The sequence below is a fragment of the Natator depressus genome, chromosome 14 (assembly GCF_965152275.1).
Source record: "Natator depressus isolate rNatDep1 chromosome 14, rNatDep2.hap1, whole genome shotgun sequence".
In the NCBI taxonomy this organism is placed as follows: Eukaryota; Metazoa; Chordata; order Testudines; family Cheloniidae; genus Natator; species Natator depressus.
In genome coordinates, this window is record NC_134247.1 from 1,487,877 (window position 1) to 1,502,940 (window position 15,064).

At 52.5% G+C, this 15,064-nt stretch overlaps 1 protein-coding gene across 11 annotated transcripts in view; it reads right to left on the reverse strand.

The window, feature by feature from the left end:
• The window catches only part of RBFOX3 (RNA binding fox-1 homolog 3), a 345,196-nt gene that overhangs the window by 65,243 nt on the left and 264,889 nt on the right, over positions 1 to 15,064 (reverse strand). The gene's annotated exons all lie outside the window — the stretch shown is intronic.

The window sequence follows — 15,064 nt, forward strand, 5'->3', positions numbered from 1 at the left end:
TTGGTGGGTAAAGGGGGAGTTCTCTGAATTCCATATTTGCCTGTACACCCTGCCTCTAAGGCCCCAGTGACTTTTGCACATTCTTCAGTCAGCCAGAGTGGGGATAGTGGAGGGCAATGCCTGGTGCTTCCCACCTGGGAGGCAAGAGACTGAGCTGTAAAATGCTACATACAATGTGTGAGGAAACAAACAGAGCAGACCAGATGGCTCAGGGGTAAGGACGCAGAACCTTTCCCCTCTGCATCACTGGCTTGATTACGATCCAGGATGGCAATGACTCAAAGACATTCCCATCTGGTGGCCAGTGGGAGCAAGCTAAGGGGACTTCTGCCGGAGTAACAGCCCATGTCACAAAAAGCATCCATACACCAGCTGGCAAGACAGGAAGGCAAAGTGGGCCCTGGAGACTGAACTGTCCTCTGAGCTGCAGGGTCAAGGCATGGGATGGGGCTGGTCATGGGTGAGCTTACCTGCCCTGTTGTCCTCCATTTTGAGGCTAGAAGCTCCTGGCCTCCAGGGCTCTCAATCCACACCACTTTCACCAGTGTAACATACACTCACATTTACATTTACACATGGCTAGGTCCCTTCCCCAGCTCAGTTATGAGACGGGAGCAGTGATCATGCAGAATATCAAACCACAGAAGACTCAGGGAGCTGGAGCTCTGAGGTCCCCTCTCTCCCAGCTGGTGCCTGTATTTGGCCTCTTGCAGAGGTGTCTCCATTACAGGAAGGGACCCACAAGCAAACACTGCCCGGGACGCGGGTGGGTGAGTCCCCTCTGGCTCCAGGGCTAGTCAGACTCCACGGAGGTGGCTTGACAGGTGGGATCACACTCACCAATGGTCTATGGAGCTCAGTACTCACCTTTTCCCTCCGCTGTTCTCAGCACCTCTAGTAACAGCAGCAAGCAGGAATGGGACAGGGATGGAACGACACACCCACCAGGGGAATAACTGCCACTTCAGCTACAATTGCTGCAACACAGGCCTCCAGCAGAGGGCACAATCACTCCTAGGAGTTAGCGCCTTCGTTTGGCTTGGAGATGGGGGTGCGTGTTAGTGACAATTTACTAAGGCTATGCTACAGTTTAGGTCAGTGTGACTAAGCCACCCACTGAGCGACGTAAATTACACCGACCTGAGTGCTGGTGTGCACTGCGCTGTGTCGGCAGGAGAATTTCTCCCACCGATATGGTGGCCATCGCTCGTTGGGGATGGATCCATGAAGCCAAGGGAAGCGCTCTCTGCCGTTGGCTTAAGAGCAGCTCAGCCGTAAGCTCTCTAGTGCAGCTCCAAGTTTGCACTGGGAATGCAGGAGCCTCCGAACACTGGGGCCAGATTGCAAATGGAACCTGGTCTCCAGAACTTCCCAGAGGGACCCGGCTCAGCTCTATGGAGCATGCGCTGCAGCCCCAGCGGAAACCCTGGAAAAAGGAAAATCTCCCTGGAAGGGAAGCTTATTTATCTGTTTAATTAAGATGTGTTCACCCGGCGCACAGATTCTGTTCCATCTGTCTCACTTACAGCCACGTCCCAGGAAAATTAAACATAATAAATATCCGAAGAAGGAAAGCGAAGGGCACATGTGAGCTATGTGATCAAAGGCAGAAGTTGCACAGGGTTGCAATTCTAAGCACATCTTTCTTTCTGCCCTCTGGGGATGGGGTGGCAACGCGCTCACATGCATAGGATGGAGCTGGCGTTCTCTCCAATCAGCACGATTTTATTTTTTAATTTATTTTAAGTAAACTCCCGAGGGTTCCTCAATTTTGTTTCCTGCAATAGGAAGATGTATTCCTGCTGGGGAAAGAAGGAAACTCCTTCACTCACCAATTCCAAGCCTCAGCAAACTGGTCCCCCCAAGGGAGAGTCACTTCCAAGCTGAAGAGGGAACATATGGGCTGACAACACCGCAGTCCTTCGGGCTCCTAAAAGACAGTTCTGCTAGCCCATTACACACTTGTGGCAGCCTAGACATTCAGGAGCTGGATTTTCACCATGAAAGTTAATTTATTAATTTTCTTTCTGCAACAATTGGCTGAAAGGCAGCAGAATTCTGCTGGCTTTTGATCCGGGTGCTGAAAGGCTTTGAGGTGCCCTTTGTGCTACTGAGAGTTTCACCATTGCCAGGGGAACAGTTGCCCTCCCACCCTTATCAAACATCCAGTCAGTGTTTCAGGTGCTAGCCTGGGACTTGGGAGACCTCTGCCACAGACTCCCCGTCCCATCTGTGTGGGCCTCAGTGCCCACCTATACAATGTAGAATCATAAAACTGGAAGGGACCTCGAGAGGTCATCTAGTCTAGTCCCTGCACTCCAGGCAGGACTAAGTATTATCTAGACCATCCCTGACAGGTGTTTGTCCAACCTGCTCTTAAAAATCCCCAATGATGGAGATTCCACAACCTAGGCAATTTCTTCCAGTGCTTAACCACTCTGACAGTCAGGAAGTTTTTCCTAATGTCCAACCTAAACCTCCCTTGCTGCAATTTAAGCCTATTGCTTCTTGTCCTAACCTCAAAGGTTAAGAACAACAATTTTTCTCCCTCCTCCATGTAACAAGAGACAAATGCCTTGCTCTGCTGCACAGGGGGCTGGGGGACAAATACATTCAAGTTTGTAAGGAGCTCGGCTGCTGTGGTGCTGGGAGCCAGAAATGCACCTTTGATAGAACGTGGAGATGGAATGCACAGCAACAAATGTGATTAGGCTGCAAATGAAAGATTTCACCCAGCTCTCTCTATTGGACAGTCTTATACACCCCGAAACAAGGGCACAACTTGCCGAAATTCTCTACCCAGTGATTATGGCTGGGAAGTCTGGGCCAAGCTGCATGTGGACCCTGCACAGGATTAGGGTCAGGACTAAGGAACATTGGCAGAGCTAACATGAGGCAGGAATAATCTGAAGACTGTGTTCCCAGTGATGGGCACTCAGTACTCAAAAGAAATCAAAACCCAAAGGAGGAGGCTCCGAAAGAGGGATATGGGGATGGAGCAGGGGCGCTCCCATTAACTTCAGCCCCTGCAGCCTCCAGGCAGCAAAGCACATGCCTCCCCTACCCCAGGGCCCCGACAGTTACAGCATCCATTAATGACAAGCGCAGCAGTAGTTCGTCATAGATGTGAAGAAATTCAGTGAAGGCTGGTGAGGGGTCTGCACTCACCTCTGAGCTGCTCTGGAACGAGGGCAGCAGTAACAATGATACTACTCAGCCAGGGGTGAGGGGAAAGGTTTCTCAGGTCCCTTCGGGCTGAAGTCTGCTGCTCTCCCAACTCAGTGTGCTAACGAGAGCTTCAGGGACTGTAGGCCTGAGACACCAGCCTGCTCCCCTGGGAAACAGCTGTGCAGCTAATGTTCCACAGGGAACAGGGGACGAGGAACCCTCTCTCAGTACAGGTACATTTACACTGCAGTTAGAGGTGTGACTGCAGCTTGGGTAGGCAGACCCACCATAGCTTTAGTTTAGCTACTATGGCTCAAAGGAGCAGTGGAAAGGTAATGGCAGAGGCTGTACAAGCCCACCCAGGACCCTGGGTACGTACTCACGTTGCTAGCCCAGACCAGGGTCTGCACGCTGCGTTTTCATTGCTCTCTCTACCCGTCCTAACGAGATTAAAGTTAGTGCACATATGCCTGCCTGAGCTGCAATTACGCCTTCGACTGCCGCATAGGGACAGCCCACGTGGAGGGAGTATGAAGGCAGAACAGGGGATGGCACAGCAGGGTCCCCCTCAAATATTACACACACAAATAAGCTCCACACGGAAATGCAGGATGTTCTACTTGGACCCAGTCCTAGTTCCCTTTGCTCTGCCCAAGCCTCCTTGGCAGTAGGGGTCTCCCTTGCTCTGCACCAAATCATCACTTTGGGAAATAATGTCCTTTTTGGGCCTGTCTCTCTGCTGTCCTGCCCCGGTACACTCATTCACAGCAGCACAAGTGGGTGTAAGGTCGAATCAGATCCCAGTGGTGCAGGGCGACACAGGCCCAGGCCGCCAGACCCTATCTTACAATGAGTTTAAACTCCAGGGATCAGATCTTTCCAAGAGAAGCAAATACACCATCCTCCCAGATGAGCCCCAGAGAGCATGTGTGAGCTGCAGAGCCCATGCCCATCCTCCTTGGAGTGCAGGACGTGCTGGTCGGGGTCGCTGGGCAGGGTCATTGGCAGAACTGGGTGGGGAGTCCAGGACTCGCAAAGCAGGGGCCTGCGGGCGAGGTGAAAGGGACTTTGGCAGAGCTGTGTGTGGCAGGACTCGGGGCTGAAATAGCTGGGGATGCGGCAAGGCAGCATTACATAGCAGTGGAAAAGCCTGGGGGGTTGAATCTTGTACAGCATCTGTCTACACTGCCAGGCTCCAGCTAGTGCTATCAGGGTTTCCCCGAGCTAAGCACTATGTCTACAGACACAATGTGGGGAAAGGATCTAGTAGGTCCCTCCTGAATGCCTCTGGGAACAGGCTCCATGAGGCTTGGGTGAAGCCAGTTCTGGGCCCACCTTGCCATTTGCTGGCACCCCCCTTTGGCAGGAGCGCACGCTCTGCACTGACAGCAACGCCACTGAGTTCCACGCTCTCTGAAAGCCTCTCCTGGAGAATGAGCCTCAGGAGACTGAGAGCTTCAGCTGGGGAGGAGAGAAGAAATACCTGCGTGCTAGGAGCTGTAAGTTCCTAACTGGCTCTGATCTGAAGCCTGCGGGAAAGCCCACTGATGCACATAGCATTGTGAAAAGGAAACCAACAGTGCATGATTTGAACAACACAGCATGGGTGCTTTATTGCCAGCTGTGGGCAATAGCTTCTGCTTTCTGAGTGAGACAGAGATGGAGCCGGAGGTGCTTAGTTCTAGGCAGCATGTCCAGCAGATGCAAGCTGCTCTTTCCATTACAGCAGGGTTACTCCAGGGGCTTTTGTTCTATTGGAAACACTGGAGGAAAAGGGGACTATTGCAAGGGAATTTGCCTGCTCTCATGGGTCCACCACCACTGACCTTACAGCCTGTCGTGGTAACAGGCTCTGTGCTACATAGCACCTTTCATCCCAGTGCTTCCCCAAATAACAAAGAGGAGCAGCAGACTGACAGAGAAATCCAGAAGCAATGAGAATGTTTAAGCAGGGATGGAGAATCACCGAGACAGGAAAATGGGAGAATGTGGGCCACATCCCGGGAGCTGCAGAGGAGATGGCTCTTGCACCCACAGTGGCCAATTTTTGGTTTTGGGGGGAAGGGAGCTGCATTCTAGTAAAGTGCCTGAGAACAGGAATATTTGAATGGTGGGGAGAGGGAAGGGATGAAAGCGACATAGCGTCTGGAGACATTGAGCCTTTCAAAGCTGCTGGATAGGGGGCAAAGTGTGGGATTCTGCATTCCCTGTTGTGCATGATGCCCCTGTCTCTGCAGGAGCAGGACCATCCTTCCACTCACTATAACTATAGCTCAGTGCTATGGTGGTAAGCCAAGTGCTGATCCTGACTTGAACCGTACAAGCTGGTGTGTACGCTGTTCCCTAGGGGACAGCAGGCCAGGTATTTCTGTGAGGGTTCAGTGGAGATGGGGCTGGGGAATGCTCCAAGGGGGCGCAGAGACAGGGGTACCCCTATTTTTAATCTGCAAGGAAAAGTAGGGGATGGCAGAACCCTGAGGAGGTTGTTTGGGCAGCTGACAGGTTGGTGGCATCAGGAAGCTGACACCCAGCTAAGCACAAGCAGATCTCCCCCTCATTGGAGGCCAAGGGGTAACAAGGTGACTCCCAGTCCTGGGTACCCCAAAAACCATCATATGGTTCAAAACCCTCAAATGTTAACCTGGGCTGCCATCCACACCCTGCCCCACTGCAACAGGATCCACACTCTCTGCCAGATCCTCGTCACGCAAACCAGCCATGCACAGCAGCAACCTCCACAGGAAACAGCCGTGTGATTTCACCCTCTTGCCTTGGGATAATTAAGTTTTCAGTCATGATATAGGGAGCTGCTCTTCCAGTACGGGAACCAATGATCCCAAACAGCCAAAGGCAAAGGCAGAGATCAGACACAGGAGCCTCATGGAATCTGAGATACCCACCTGCCAACACAAGCAACAAATATGCAGACAGATAACTGCTCTCTCCTTCTAATGCATCCACAGCCACAAAACCACCAGCCCCTGCCCCCCTTCATAGCAAGCCTCCCACCCCAGAGAATGCCTCTCTTCCACCAACACCTGCTCCTCCAGCCAGAGAGCCCTGCTGGGAGTTTCAGCAGTTTGTGCTACGTAGGATCACAGCGCTAGCACTGGCTGCAGGGGGAATTCTGTCTCCTCAGTCCTTTTGGCCCCTGGCCTGACTGCCCTGACGACCAAGTTGGGGACATCTCTGGTAGGATGTGAGCTGGAAACCCGACTGCTGAGCTGGGCTAGAGAGGAGCTAGCAGCCGCCAAGATACGAGAGGTGCTGACTCCGTATCCAGACCCAGCAATTTAGTTACTTTGTAATAAGGAAGTGACTCTCCCAAATGCAGCATGTCAAGGGGGAAGGGATTTTGGGCTTCTCCTGCGTGGAGTGTCCAATAGTTAGGAAGGAACCTGGGCCCTGAGGGGGAAGCCAGCCCCTAACTCATGCTGCTGAGGGCTCGGGAGAAAGCAGAACAACCAAGTCTCTTCAAAGCCAATTATTCTGCAGGGGAAGGGCGTGTGCGTGTGTCAAATAACCTACATGCCCTGTAACAGGTCAGGACCTACTGAAGATTCACCATCTTCATCCCACCAATCGCTGCTAGGAATATATGCCACATTCTCACCACAGAATGAGAATCCCCAGTCGCCGGCACGGAGGCCCCAGGAGCCAGGAGCTGGTGAAGGAGATGCTGCATGTGAATCACATGGGTCAAAAGCAGGAGGCAATGAGACTCTCTTGGCCCTAGCCCTGGGCTCCTGGCCTCTGCAGAGTGGGCGCTGGGTACTCAGGATCACACACAGTTTACACTTTTAATTAAGTAGAGCAGGCATGGCCCTGCCCTGGTGCCAGCGAGAATCCCTGGCTTTTCTCCTTCTGTCAATACAATCCTTCCTGAAGCCCCTTCATTCAACACAATATTTGTAGGGAATGACAATTTGACACCGCGGATTTAATGAGATTGAACACACAGGCAGCGGAACCAAGGCAGAACCGATGCTCGGGAATGACTCAGTCTCCCAGCGCCAGGGGAGCAGCACAGGGCAGGGCCTTCCACAGTGAACAGCTGCAGTGTCACATGGAGCAGTTCCCCAAGCCAGGGCTCTGACACCTCCCGCTCTGGTTCCCCTCTGCCTGGGCTCCAATCTCAGACTCTGCAGAAGTTGTTCTCAACCAGGAGTACGAATACCCTTGGGGGGACGCACAGGTCTTCGGAGGGTTCATCAACTCATCCAGCTCTTTGCCTAGTTTTACAACAGGCTACATAAACAGCATTAACGAAGTCAGTACAGACTCAAATTTCATACGGACAGTGACTCGCTTATACTGCTCTGTATACAACACACTGAAATGTAAGTACAGTGTTTATGTTCCAACTGATTATTTTATAACTATATGGTAAAAATGAGAACGTCAGCGATTTGTCAGTGATAGTGCATGGTGACACGTTTGTATTTTGATGTCTGATTTTGTAAGCAAGTAGTTTTTAAGTGAGGTGTAACTTGGGGGTATGCACGACAACTCAGCCTCCTGAAAGGGGTACCATCATCTGAAAGGTTGAGAGCCGCTGCTCTGCAGTATTTCCTACTGGGAAAAGCCAAGACACCGCTGGTGAAATGTCAGTGCAGAAGCCACAGAAGTGATGGTGAGAAAGTTCAGAGCATCTTTCTAATGGCCCAACAGGGCACGTGAATGCGCTGGTCACTGGGGCAGATCACACTCTCCTTCCCCCACAGAGCTAAGCGTGCAGATAATGAAGCAACTCAGCAGTGCACAGTGCCTTCCCTTCTGCCCCAGGCAGCAGCAGGCCCTTCCCAGGCAGCTTAAGGAAATCCAAAGTGCCTCAGCAACACCAGAAAAGCAGCATCCCCCACCCTCTTGGTTTCAGTATTATGCCTGACAAGCACCCATGGGAGAAGATGGAAAGGGGCTCTGGAGCTTGTGGGGCTTAATAAAGGGGTGGACTGGACACCACCATACACGAGTGTCATCCATGCATGTCTTCTGCTCCCCTGAAAGAGCTGCTGCCCCCATCTGGGGATCAGCAGTCCAGGAAACCTCCCACAGAGAGACAATCTGGTAACTAGTTCTAGTAAAACCCTAGGATCCTTCTGCAAGTTCTCTCTGCTGATGCGGGGCATTCAGTGAAGAGGTCAGACAGCAAATGGCAGAATGGAGGGCTCAGGGGGTTGGGAGTGGACTATGGAATGTGTCACTCCTCGGCTGTCTATTCAAACCCAGCCCCGCTGGGCAGCGGCCAAACCTCGAGAGTCACTTGGTGCCCACATTGCAAACCCACTGTCACAACTGGCAGTCACAGCAGAGTGCACGGGCCATGGAGTCTGCACTCTCTCTGACCTGGAGATGGGCTCCCAGGGGAGGGACCAGGGTCTTGGCAAGGAGGTGGAGCTGTCTATACTGCACTCTATGCCTCTTCCCTCCCCTCGTCACTTGTCTAGTGGTGGCCCCCTCTCTGCATCTCCTCACAATCTCCCTATACCCAGCACCAGAGCTTTCTTGTCTGCAGCTCCTGACACCTGGAACAGCCTCCCTGTCCCTCTCACCCCCGGCAGCTTTTCATCACCATCCCAAAGCTCAGCTGAAGGCATCACTGCTCTCTCTCTGTCTCCCTGTGCTGCTCTTCACCTTTTAACTCTCAAGAGGATTTGGGAGTTTGTATGAAAGTGGCGACACAAACAAAAAATGTCACAAAGAAAAGCACGTGAAAAAAGTTCAAGGCAATAAACATCTGACTCGAGTTTTTCTGGGGAGTTTCTGGACTGATTCTTTTTCAGACTTTAAGGCAGATAATTCCTCTGGTTCTGGGCAAGACACCATGGGCCCTCCTCTATGGCCATGCACCCTGTGAACTTCATTTACATCAGCACCAAGGGAGGTAAAACATCACTGAATCAGAATGGTGGCATTTTCCATCCACTCCACACACTTTGCACTGGGTGAATGGTGACGTGAGGGACAGGGTAAGGGAGAAGTTGGCTCTAACAGCCAATTTTCAGAAACGCTGAGTCTCCACAACTCCGTCCTGCTGGAGTGCTGTGCGTGCTCAGCCTCTCTGAAAAATAGGCCTCTGGGGTCTCAACTTGGGCTCCAAGGAAAGAAGGTTCCCAAAATCAGGTGCAATTTTGGAAATTTTAGGCCTGAGTGATTTCGCATGAGACTCAGTTATCACCCTGGGGCCAAAAAGCCAGGATGGGGGAAGGCTGCTGAGTCAGCAGGAGAGTGAAAAGGGGGCTGGCACATCCCTGCGTCTGTGAGATGATGCCAGTCACATGGCTTAGCCCAGGCAGGAAAGCCAATCAGGACAGAAGACAGGTGGCACGTGAAAACACGAGGCAGGAGGTGCTCCAAAAGGCGACACTAAATTCTCATTATAAGGCTTTTTAAATGCACAGACTATAAGTATTTAAAGAGCTTCTAGGACTCCAGAGCAAACTTTAAAAATCATAATATTTATAGAAACCCTCCTTTCATTCGCCCCCCACGCTCTTTATTTCTCCTGCAATCACTGCTAATTTGAAGACATTTTGCTTTGGCATCCCAGCCTGTTGTGGTGTCAATTACTGAGCGGCCCGCTGGTAGCTGCCACTGCAGAATTTCCCTGCAGTGCTGCCAACAGTGACCACAACGCCAGCCGCAGGAGGAAACCAAACCCCTACGCTTCCCCCCACAGCAGAGACTGAGAAACTCCTGCCATGCCCAAGCTGGGGACGACACTCAAGCTATTATCTCATTGCCCTTGGGAGCTGAGCCCTTGCTGGGCCCTTCTTCTGCACACCCTGGGGAGACCAATCCTCCCTCCTAGGAGCTGAGGCCCATCTCTCTCCCCAGACTCCCTGGCAGAGCCAGCAGAGAGCTGCCTGTGCTAGGCGTTATTGGGAGGACAGAGATCCCTGAGCAGGGAGAAAGAGCTGTTTCGTGGTTAGAGTTAGGGGTTAGGAGTCAGGAGAGCCAAGGTGCTACTCCCTGAGCCCCACTACATAGCCCTGGGGCTGCACACAGGGCTCTACAAAACTCTACCTGGGGCCTATGGAGTTGCTGCACAGACACCCACTGCAGCCCTGCCCTGTATCCATGCGGTTGGCTCCCCTAGCTGCACCAAATCTCATCCTAAATCAAGGCCCCTTTATCCCAACCCAGCTAGCCCACAGCTTCCCCTTCAGAAACACATTCTCCAAATGCACTATGCCCCTCCTCAGACAGCCGCACTCAGGAACCTCCCATCCCAGCTGTGGCCCCCTGCCTTGACCAGTGTCAGGCATTTGGAGTGGAGACACAAGCTGAGTGCTGGGAACCTCCCCAGTCCTGTGCAGAATTTAAACCCTGATAGAAAGGGGCTCCTGGGCCCTGCCACGCTCCTGCCCAGCGCAGGAAAGGGGCTGCACAAAGACTTCAGATGGCAAAGCATCTTCAGACCAAAAGCTGCTTCCCTGAGAAACCCTAAATTCACACTAGTCCCCTCTCCTGAGCTCCTTTCCTCCACCTCCTCCCTGCAGCTGCTGTAGTGCCCTCTCTGTAATTCTGGAAGCCTGCAGCAGGCTGGGAGTGGGGAACACTGTGCTTCCAAATGGAGTGAGCCCCCATGCTGGCCTGCCCCATTGAGGGGCTGTGGGTCTCATTTCTTTCTGGGGCTGTGAAAGCAAAAAAGTCGCAGGAAAACACCACAAATGTCTATTAAATGCTTACTCTGTGCCAGAGTGCAGAGCGAAGATGGGCACCCCCTTCACTAGCCACTCAGGAGAGCCCCAGAGCCTCAGGCAGCCTTCAGAGGGCTAGAGCAAGGCAGTGGGGAGAGCCCCAGAGCTGCCTGGCCTATGGAAACGGGCAGGTTTAGCTGCTGTATTTTGCCAGGAGGAAAGGGGCACAAACACTGGTCGGACTGGTTTAGGTCAAGACCCTGTGTCTGTGGCACTGTTACATTGATGGGTAATTCAGTTTACACCCCAGCACAGCCTTGCAGTAGCCGGGGCAAGGCTCAGCACTTTGGCTATCAGAAAAAGACATTCTGTGGTTTTATTTATTTACTTTCAGAGATATAAAAATGAGCTCGATTGCCTGGGCACAGGAACGACAGCCCATTGACGTGATCCTACCATCTCGTTTATCAGAGTCGCTCCCCAAAACACTAACCAGGCGGGGGGACCCTCCCTGGGAACCGCCCCGTCACTGAAACCAGTGCCCAATAGCTCACGTCTGACATAAACAAGTAAGGGAAGAGGCACTTCCTAAGAGTATGTCTACACTGCCGTCAGGAGGTGTGACTGCAGCGTGCCTGGACATACAGGGGTACCAGAGCTCAGAGCAGTGAAGCCATGGCTAGCGCTGCCCGCCCGTGATTCTGGGTATGTATTCCAGTGGACCCCGTGCTGCTGCCGCCGCCCTTCACTGCTCTTGTTCCTCAAGCCAACCCTTCAACTTCCCCTGGGCTGGGACTGGTAGCCAGTGCATATTATGAGGCAGAGATGGGAGATGCTGGGAAACCCTGCTGGAGAAGGGACCTGGCACACTGTGCACCATTCCACAAAGGCTGTAACTCAGCACACAGCATTACCGTCAGGCCATGTCTTCATGAAAGGCCTTGGTATCTTTGGTGAGGCTCTGAAGCTGAAAGAAAAGGTTGTAATCTCCTTACTGAGTACAGATGATAAAAAGCTGCACTGGCCATTGCTGCTACCTCAGCATCCAGGAGCAGGCCTTGGGCTGCCTCCCATACAGCAAATGGCAGATGTTCACCTGCCTCCAGGGCTGACAGAACCTTCCCTGCAGCCTCTCAGTCTTGTCTGGATTGAACCAGCTAGCCCCCAGCCAGACCCCAACCTGTTAGACACCAGCTAAGTCGTGCCACTGCCCCAACCAGCTCAGGAGAGGTGGAGACATGCAGTGAGCTGGATTTCCTCTACATATGAAGACGCGGCAGCCCATACTTAATTAACCAAGTAGCCCCATACACACTTTGAGCTGGAGAACAGGGCTCTGTTGAGCCACCTGTAAGAGTCTTTCGGGCCGATGAGCAGTGGCTCAGTGCTCTGGGCTCTCTTAGAAAGAAAGCCACTCATGAGCAACCCTTGCGGCAGCCCCACCACAGCGACACACAGCCAATAGTGTGGAGGGCAGCTGGAAGACCTAAGAAAACCACTCTGGAGGAGATCCCGGGGACTGCAGTCAGCCAATCTGGATTACATGGGGAGACCCAGATCAAAAAGAAATGATCACAAACATCTATCTCGGAGCAGGTGAAAACAGCATTCCTGGCCACTGATGCCACTTGTGATTCCAGGCACAGCCAGGATTCCAGAGGCATCCCCAACTGCAAACCGCTTAAACAAAGGATGTGTGCCATCAAAAACAGGGGCAGGAACCACCTGGTCATATGCTCCCCCAATCCACTAGCATCACCTCCAGGTTATTCAGCCTGGGGTCAGACAGCTTTATCTCAGCCAGGCACCTACTGCAGCTTGGCACAAAACCCACAAAGATGCCCCTCCATATAGCTTTGCTGAGACACAGAGCTGGGTATCTTTCACAGACGGATGACAACACTTGGCAATTTCCCCAGTGACCTCACATACATGTTCAACAGGAGGGTTGACAAAACAGAACCGTGCAGATGAGCAGTTGGGTCAAACCTTCCCTTCTGCTCCCTCTCAGACGAACAAACGGAATCATTCCAACAGGACTGCGGGAGATTAACAAACCTTGGAGGCCGCTCAACAGTCTTGGAGGCTGTTTGGACACCAGGCCATGGCCCAGTGTTAGCAGCAGAACATCAACCAACAAGAGCAGCACAGTCACTGCCCCAGACCCAAACTGAAAGAGACAAGGACTTCTGAGCAGTCCAGATGGTACCAGTTACCTTTGCCATAACCGTCTCTATAAGTTTCCCCAGGAAGATGGACTCAGAGGCAGGGCAATAACTGGTGAGATTGCCAAGAGAGGGTCTCTAGAGCAGCATTATCTGGAGCAGGTTCTGCTCAGTTACACAGGTGCTGCCCTGCACAGTCAAGGAGACCATTTGTATCTATTATCCCATCTCCCCCTTGCTGTGCCATGTGTCTCCGTCTCTCTCTGCCATTGTTTTCTTTTCTCCTCTGTGTTATGTTCTTTAAATCATGTCTTTGCATTTTCCTTACACTCTCTCCCTAAACAGCACCTGAGCCCAGTAACATGAGAGTCTGCATGGAGTGTCTTAGCCCACAAGGGCATGCCTGCCTTTGAGCCGGGGGTGAGTCCCAGCTCCGGGAGACATCTCTGTGCTAGCTCTAATGGAACTGGTGGGCCAAAGCCAGATGCAACCATGGCAGCATGAGTATGGGAGAGGCAGCTGCTCTGAGTATATGTAGCTGTCAAGGAGCCTAGGCCCCAGGGTGGCTGCCTGTCCTGCTCCTTGCGCCACTGCACCTACATTCTGTTTTTGTCGAGCTCATACGAATACGTCTCCTTGAGCTGGGACTCACCCTCAGCTCGATGTGCAAAGCCCCCATTCACAGGAGTGAGCTTGAAATGAGATTAAAAGAGTTTGCCACCTACTAGTTAAAATGGCTTATATCATCCTGGAGACCAGGTACCATGGCTCACTGCAGCCCATAGATCAGGATGGGCACAAAGGGTGACAGCACCCGGAGCATGGCCAGTGAGCCTGTTTCCAATGCCACCACTATGCAGAGCAGTGAACTGGGACCCTGGCTGTGCCAGGCACTCAGAGAGCTAAATACCCTTTGCAGAGCCCTTGGGCTGGGATGCTGGCTCCTCTAAAGATAATAAGGTGGGGGGTGGGAAAGAAGCACTAACCACAGCCATTTATACCATGTGAAATAAGCAGGAGGTTATGCCCAGAGAGCCAAGAACCCCCTGCCCTCCACCCCCTGCCCACCCTATCTCATGGGAAATCTGAGAGGCAGACTCAGGGCAAGTCTACATGACAGCGCTACATTGGTGCAGCTGCATTGTCTGGCGAAGACGCGCTATGTTGATGGGAGAGCGCTCTCCTGTCGGCATAACTGCTCCACCTTGGCAAGAAGCGGAAGCTGTGTCAGCAGGAGAGTGTCTCCTGCCAACATAGCGCCACTGTGGACAGCACAAAACTTGCGTCACTTGGGGGGCAGCTTTTTCACACCCCTGAGCGATGTAAGTAAGACTGACTTAGGCCATAGTGTAAACTTGCCCTGAAAGAGGGAGAAGCCAGTGTAAAAAGCCAGGAGGCACCCCACTGAGCTTCCAGAGGCCCCACCCCCCAGGTAAGTTCATGGCACTCCCGGAGAAGGGCAGCCCTGGCAGAGCACAAGAATGCTGTCTGCTGCTCTTGTCTCAAGCCCATTTGCTTCCTCAGCTTGTTACTTCATTCTCTCCTGAATCTGGCCAAACTGCCCTGGCTTTAACCTCTGGCTGTCTGGCCTTGGAAGCTCCCTGTGAAGGTGCTTTCAGGTCAGTTCACATGCTCTTCCAATACCTGCTCCCACTGTTCACATGCCCCTCCTCTGTGCTCTATTGGACAAGCTTCATTTAAAGTTTCTTGTCCAAGGCCTTAAGGACAAGGCCAGTCCACGTCCCTGCAGCTGCTCACTGGGCTGCTGCCTGAATACCACGGACTCATAACTGAGAGGCCTCTTTCCTTATTTCCAGCAAGACTTGCTGCCAGTCAAGCTGAGCTGTTTGAAAGGAGCATGGGAAACTCAGACGTGCTGGGTACAGAGACGAAGGAGGAACTTCCCAGAGCCAGGCCAAACGAGCAGCAGCAGATGCCCCTTTCTCCAGGACACTCCCACCTTGGGCCACGTTCTCTAGGGTTCCATCCCTGGGTAAGTACTTTTGGCATTTCACCTACAGCACAAGCCTCTTCTGAGCAAAGCAAACCAAACAACAAAGCAACTTCTCTTGAGCAGCCAAAGATTTG